General features: G+C 41.5%; 1 protein-coding gene across 1 annotated transcript in view; it reads right to left on the reverse strand.

Moving 5' to 3' along the window:
* The window catches only part of L3MBTL1 (L3MBTL histone methyl-lysine binding protein 1), a 2,277,156-nt gene that overhangs the window by 346,750 nt on the left and 1,923,298 nt on the right, over positions 1 to 7,108 (reverse strand). The gene's annotated exons all lie outside the window — the stretch shown is intronic.

Consider the following 7,108-nt stretch of genomic DNA (forward strand, 5'->3'; position numbering starts at 1 on the left):
CACAGATCTATAATTATGATAAGTACGTAACTTTTGTATCCAATGTCTGGCTATCTAAATTACTGTGGTCAGGTGGCATCCAATGAATTTTATGTTCTGCATGGGTGACAAATGACTTTTTATATTTTTTTGTGATTTCCAAATTTTTAAGTGGAGCTAGAGGTTCCTCTGTTGAGTTAGTAGATCCCTGGCTGAGGCAGTGAAGAACCAATTGTCCAGAAAAGGAAACACCTGGAACCCCTGCAGTCTGAAGTATGCTTATATACTTATAAGTATGCTTATGCATATACTGCTGTGAGTCCTACATATGTATACACACACACAGACACACACACACACACACACACACACACACATATATATATATATATATATATATATATATATATATATATATATATAGATTCACTTTACATGCTCGAAATTCTGAAATATCGAATTTCAGAATCTCGAGCCTATAAAGTATAAATCCTAAAAGATCGAAAACCCAGAAGTGGGAAATTCAAAATCGCAACTTCTATACTACACACACACCACAAACATACACGTAAACACAACTTCCTCCCCACACACAAACACACAACCCTATCTTACATACAAGCAGGAGGGCAAGCCCCCCTGCACCCCCCTACTTTAATATATAAGGTCGCACTACATACACAAACACACAAAACACCACCACACAAGCTACATTCCCCTCGCACACACACACACACACACACACACACACACACACACACACACACACACACACACACACACACACACATCACAGTAACAAAACACACTAACACACACTACAGCCCCTTCCCAAAACCCATAAAACATAAACACTTACCTGAATCCATGAACACAGTGCAACACCAGAACAGCTATTTCAACATCTCCGAAATGCAAGATTTTGAATTTCGTACTTCTGGGTTTTCGATCTTTTAGGATTTCCACTTTAAGGGCTCAAGATACCGAAATTCGATATTTTAGAATTTCAAGCATGTAAAATGACTCTCTCTGTATGTATATATATATATATATGTATATATATATATATATATATATATATATATATATATATATATACACACACACACATATATCTATATCTATATATATATATATATATATATATATATATATATATATATATATATATATAGATACATTTAAAGTGGAACCTGTGTGTTGAGAGACAGCCTTACAAGACTATCTGCAAATATATAGAGCTGAGTATATTTTTCTGTATTATTCTGTATTATAGAGCTAAATTGTTGCTTAGATATCTGTTGTTTTAGTGTTCTGCAAATATACAGAGATCAGTACATATTTTTTTGGTTTTATAATTTGCACTCTGATTCCTCACATCTCTGTTGAAACTTTCTTCCCCACCACCACCCCCCTCATTTTGGTCTATTGCTTGTGTGTTGTTAACTCAAGGTTCCCTTAATTTGAACTGTTAATAGCAGCAGTCTGCATTTAAAGTCGAACCTGTGTGTTGAGAGACAGCCTTACAAGACTATCTGCAAATATATAGAGCTGAGTATATTTTTCTGTATTATTCTGTATTATAGAGCTAAATTGTTGCTTAGATATCTGTTGTCTTAGTGTTCTGCAAATATACAGAGATCAGTATATATTTCTTTGGTTTTATAATTTGCACTCTGATTCCTCACATCTCTGTTGAAACCCCCCCCCCCCTCATTTTGGTTTCTATTGCTTGTGTGTTGTTAACTCAAGGTTCCCTTAATTTGAACTGTTAATCGACACAGTCTGCATTTAAAGTAGAACCTGTGTGTTGAGAGACAGCCTTACAAGACTATCTGCAAATATATAGAGCTGAGTATATTTTTCTGTAGTATTCTGTATTATAGAGCTAAATTGTTGCTTAGATATCTGTTGTCTTAGTGTTCTGCAAATATACACAGATCAGTATATATTTTTTTGGTTTTATAATTTGCACTCTGATTCCTCACATCTCTGTTGAAACTTTTCCCCAACACCCCCCCTCCCTGTTCTTGGTTGTAGTTTAAATTTGGTGGCTTTTGCAGTGCCCGCCCCACTGTAGATTTCATCTAGGACACTCCCCCAATCCCATCTCTTTACCGCATTCTACCTAATAAACCCTTTCTGCACTTGCTTTTAGTCCTTTTTAATTTAATTACATTTTTTCAAACTGTGTGTGGACTAATATTGCTACATACTCAAGTGTGCCAGCTTGCACTGCATGTGAATTGTTTTTACTACTGTTTTTGCTACTTTTCTGAAAAAAAAAAAAAAAATTGTAAGCCTGTTTCCTACCTTTCCTGTAATTAGTGTTCCAGATACAGATTTGTTGTATCCAGGACTATTTGTAACCTTCTGAGCCCCCAAGCCTTTCTGTGTTGGAGGGAAGCCTTTTAGCTTATCAGTGGGAGTGGTAAGCACTAGGTAACCTGTCTACCACATAAGGACTGGTTCTGGCCCAGAATTTGTAGTTATTGGCCATTTGGGCAGTCTTCCATCTCTCTCAACTTTCTGATTTGAAGGCCTGCATTTGCACTTGTTTCTGTCCTGTAACTCCTGGGCCCATCTCATTTGCTCACTCAATTTTTTTTTTTTTTTTTTATCTGCTTTTACTGTATTTGTGTTTCTTCCTACTTTATTTTGCTTTTGCGTCATCTTAAAAGTGCTCAATTGTATTTATTACTGCTTGGTGTAACTCATTCTAAGCCTTTTAGTTTAAGCACTTGGGCTTCAGACCAGTTGTTTTACATCCTTCTAAGTTGGGAACTGCTGACAGAGGGCTCAGTGTCTGTTATTCTAAAAGTGTATTAATTCTGGTTTAAGCACTTGGGCTTCAGGCCAGTTATTTTACATTAAAAGGGTTCGTGGTCTGCACTCTTGTGGGAGGAGAGGGTGGACTCTGCCCTTCTGAGCTGGGAATTTCTGGTTAAAGGCTTATAGTGCCTGCATATTTGAACTGCTTCTTACTGAAATTGGTACACCTTGTTTGCTGTAGCATAGACTAGATCCAGGCCTGCTGAATCTAGCTTTGTTTGTATAACTTGAGCACTAATCCTGGCATTCTTTAAACTATTGAATTGTATTTATTACTGCTTGGTAGTAACTTGATTAAAGTGTAGCTATCATTCTAAGACTTTTGGATTAAGTACTTGGGCTTCAGACCAGTTATTTTACATTAGGAAGGTTTGTGGCCTGCACTGTGGTGGCAGAACAGGTAGCTTACATCCTTCTAAGTTGTGAACTGCTGATTGAGGGCTCAGTGTCTGTTATTCTAAAAGTGTATTAGTTCTGGTTTAAGCACTTGGGCTACAGGCCAGTTATTTTACATTAAGAAGGTTCGTGGTCTGCACTCTTGTGGGAGGAGAGGCTGGACTCTGCCCTTCTGAGCTGGGAATTTCTGGATAAAGGCTTATAGTGCCTGCATATTTGAACTTTTTCTTACTGAAATTGGTACACCTTGTTTGCTGTAGCATAGACTAGATCCAGGCCTGCTGAATCTAGCTTTATTTGTATGCTTGTTGTTTGTTTGCTTGTTATTTCCCTGAAATGCTAATACTACCTAAAACACGGCTTTTCAGCGCTTGTGTGGATCCCTAGTGATATCTGCATTGCTTACTGTACTTATTTCCTTGTTTCACTTGAAAGAAAGTTACTGTTTGACGTTTTTGCATTTAAGTTACCTGTAACACATTGCATTTAAGTTACCTGGCACTTGCTCACTAAAGCAATTATATAAGTCAGCACTAAAATATTAAAAGCACTACACCCTCACAAACTCCCCTTGAGTACCTCGTTCCCCATTGGCCCTTTTTTTCAATTATAAAGGAATTCCCAATACTATTCTAACATGTCCAAAGGTCAGTTGTCAATCTCCTCTCCGGTCCAGCTGGTGAATCTGGGAATCTTGAGGCACTGTTACAACTGCCTCATGTACACAAACAACCCTCTCCTCCTCCCAACAAATTCCAACACATGTGAGAGATGCAACCATATAGCCATACTGGAGGTTAAGCTCTCTCAACTCAGTACTGGCAAAACCAGTCAGGAGGAGAAGGAAACCACACTCACTACAATTACAGTCTCACATAGACCTACCACGACAGCAAACCAAACACATAAACACACAAAAACATACTCGGACGCTCTAAATAAAAATCTACCTAAGCAGCAGAGACCACCAAAGCAGACACCCAAGCAACCGCTACCCCAAAACAAAACACGTGTAACACATAGCTCACAAAGCCAGTGTGCCGAACAGTCACAGCCCTTAAGGCTAAACAACACACCTGATACACTTGTAATAGGTGACTCTATCGTCAGGCACACTGACGTCCCGCTCACCAGGCTGAACAAGGAGAAGGTCATGGTGGGCTGCATGTCAGGCGCTAGGATCCGCCACATAACACAAGCACTCAGGTAACTCCAAGGCAAGTACAAATATGACTCAGTCATTGTCCATGCTGGTGTGAATGACCTGAGACGTTCCTCCCTGGACTACATGAAAAGAGACATAGAGGAGCTCTCTGAGCATGTAGCCCAGGCCGGTATGACCCTGACCTTGAGTAGCATCTTACCTTCACCAAGAATGATGCCACAATATGAAGACAAGATGATCAATTTCAACAATTGGCTTAAGTATTGGTGTCATTCAAAGGGGAACCGATGCCTGTCAGCCTGGGATGACATGCTCGACAAGCCACGATGCTTCGCTAGGGACGGCTTGCACCTGTCACCCCTGGGCTTTCAGATATTGGCAAAGGCTCTTGCTACCCCCATAGTGCCTTTTTTAGGCAAGGCTCAAAAGATAAACCCACCTTCATAGGTATCACAAGGGATAAGAAACTAAGAGTAATGCTACTCAACGCCAGAAGTCTAAACCTCAAGATGCACTTTTCGAAACTCTCCTTAGCATGGAGAACATCAATATCTGTGCAGTAACAGAAACCTGGTTCAAGGTTCCCGAGAGCACCCCAGCACTACAGGTTATACCTCATACCATGCTTTTCGGCCCCAAAACTTGGACCGAACCACAAAAGGAGGGGGAGTATCAATATTCGTCAAGGATACCCACACCTCCAGGTTCGTGGCACAGCACGAAGCATCAGAGACTATCCATGTGCAACTAACAGTGGGTAAAACTGCCTTCCAGTTTATAGCCTGCTACAGACCACCCTCCCAAACTCAGGAACCCCACTCGACCTTCCTGAGAACACTGGAAAATATGAAGGTCTCTCCAAACACCATTATATTGGGCAACTTCAACTACCCAAACATAGACTGGGAGAATTACTCTAGCTCCAACACCCTAGCCCAAAGGTTCCTAGAATTTATAAACTCAAATGCTATGGAACAACTTGTTACCACTCCAACAAGTGGGGAAAACATACTGGACCTGATCATCACCAACATGGGGACACTATGCTCCAGACCAGTAGTGTATCCCTCACTGGTTAGATCAGACCATAAACTAATCTCACTGGATATTCACATCCCGACTCCACCCCCTGCCCTGAAAACCACAGTGAAAAACTTTTCTAAAGCAAATTTCACACTCCTCAAAACCAAGGTGGAATCCTTCAAAGACCCCGGGCCTCTGGAAAATACGGCCCAGACCGCAGAATCCTTTATAAATGCATTCTATGAACACCTTCAGGAATGCATGGATCATGCAATCCCAAATAAAACCAAGACCCAATCCTCCAAAGGCAGATGTCCTGTCTGGTGGACCCCAGCCATAAACAAACTATACAATAGAAGGAGGAAGCTACTACATGATAGAGCAAAATCCCAAAAAGGGAAGGCATCCCTGATCAGTATTAGCAAAAAACTACAGGCACTCATAAAATCGTCTAAGGCCAACTTCGACAGAAAAAGTGCACAGGACACTAAGGATAATCCCAAGGCTTTCTTTAGTTATGTTAGGAACCTGTGTGGGAATTCCCAGATATGCTCAGAATTAGTCCAAAATGACAAAAAATACACCAAACCCACAGACATTGCCAACATCCTAGCTGACAGGTTCAGCGCAAACTTCGCCCCCCCCTCCCCACCAAAATGGCAAATATCTATCCCAGCAGAGTGCTGCCCACCTGACATCTCAGATGCTCAAGTAAGAGCTGCCCTCTCCAAAGCAAAAAACACAGCATCAATGGGACCAGACGGTGTCCCGGGCTGCGTCCTACATGAACTCCAAGAAGAGCTAAACCCAAACATAAAACTACTGTTCAATCTCAGCCTTACTACAGGATATGTACCCAAAGAGTGGCGTACAGCAACAGTGGTCCCTCTCCACAAAGGTGGTGCCTCAACGGATCCTGGAAACTATCGCCCCATAAGCCTGACTAGCTTGGTCTGCAAAGCTATGGAAAGGATCATCATGGACCTCATAAATAAAGATACTGGGGACCTACAGACACTGGATCCTACCCAGTTTGGCTTTGTTAAGGGCAGATCCTCCCTCTTAAACCTAGTTGATTTCTTTGAAACAGTCACCAAGGCCATTGACGAGGGGAAGGTGGTCCACACAGCCTACCTGGACCTCGCAAAAGCCTTCGATACAATACCCCACTCGGGCATTATAGATATGCTCACCAGCTTAAATATAAACCCCTATATCACTAGATGGGTTGCAAACTGGATCAAGGACAGAACCCACATGGTTAGAATTGCTGGAGCCATGTCAGACTCCAAACCAGTTACACGTGGTGTCCCAAAGGGCTCAGTCCTGGGACCTCTCTTGTTCGGTATATATTTCTCGGAGGTACAGGCCAACATGGAAGGACTGTGGCTGACCAAGTTCGCAGATGACAGCAAACTGGGGGCCATAATCGACTCTCCAGCCGACACAAACATCCTCCAAAAGGGCCTCATAGAAACAGACAACTGGTGCCAGAGCCATGGCCTCGAGCTAAACGCCAAAAAGTGTATAGTCATCCCCTTTGGCAAAAACAAAGTGCCCAGAAATTACCACATAGGTGGTAATCCATTAAGTACAGAAGAAGTAATTAGGGACCTGGGGACCCAAGTTGATAGCAATCTCTCATTTGACAATCACGTGGCCAAAGTGGTTAGAATAACATTTTATATTGCCCACCTAATCATGAAGGGATTC

This window comes from Protopterus annectens, chromosome 12.part0 (assembly GCF_019279795.1).
Source record: "Protopterus annectens isolate FY-2018-M chromosome 12.part0, PAN1.0, whole genome shotgun sequence".
Lineage (NCBI taxonomy): Eukaryota > Metazoa > Chordata > Ceratodontiformes > Protopteridae > Protopterus > Protopterus annectens.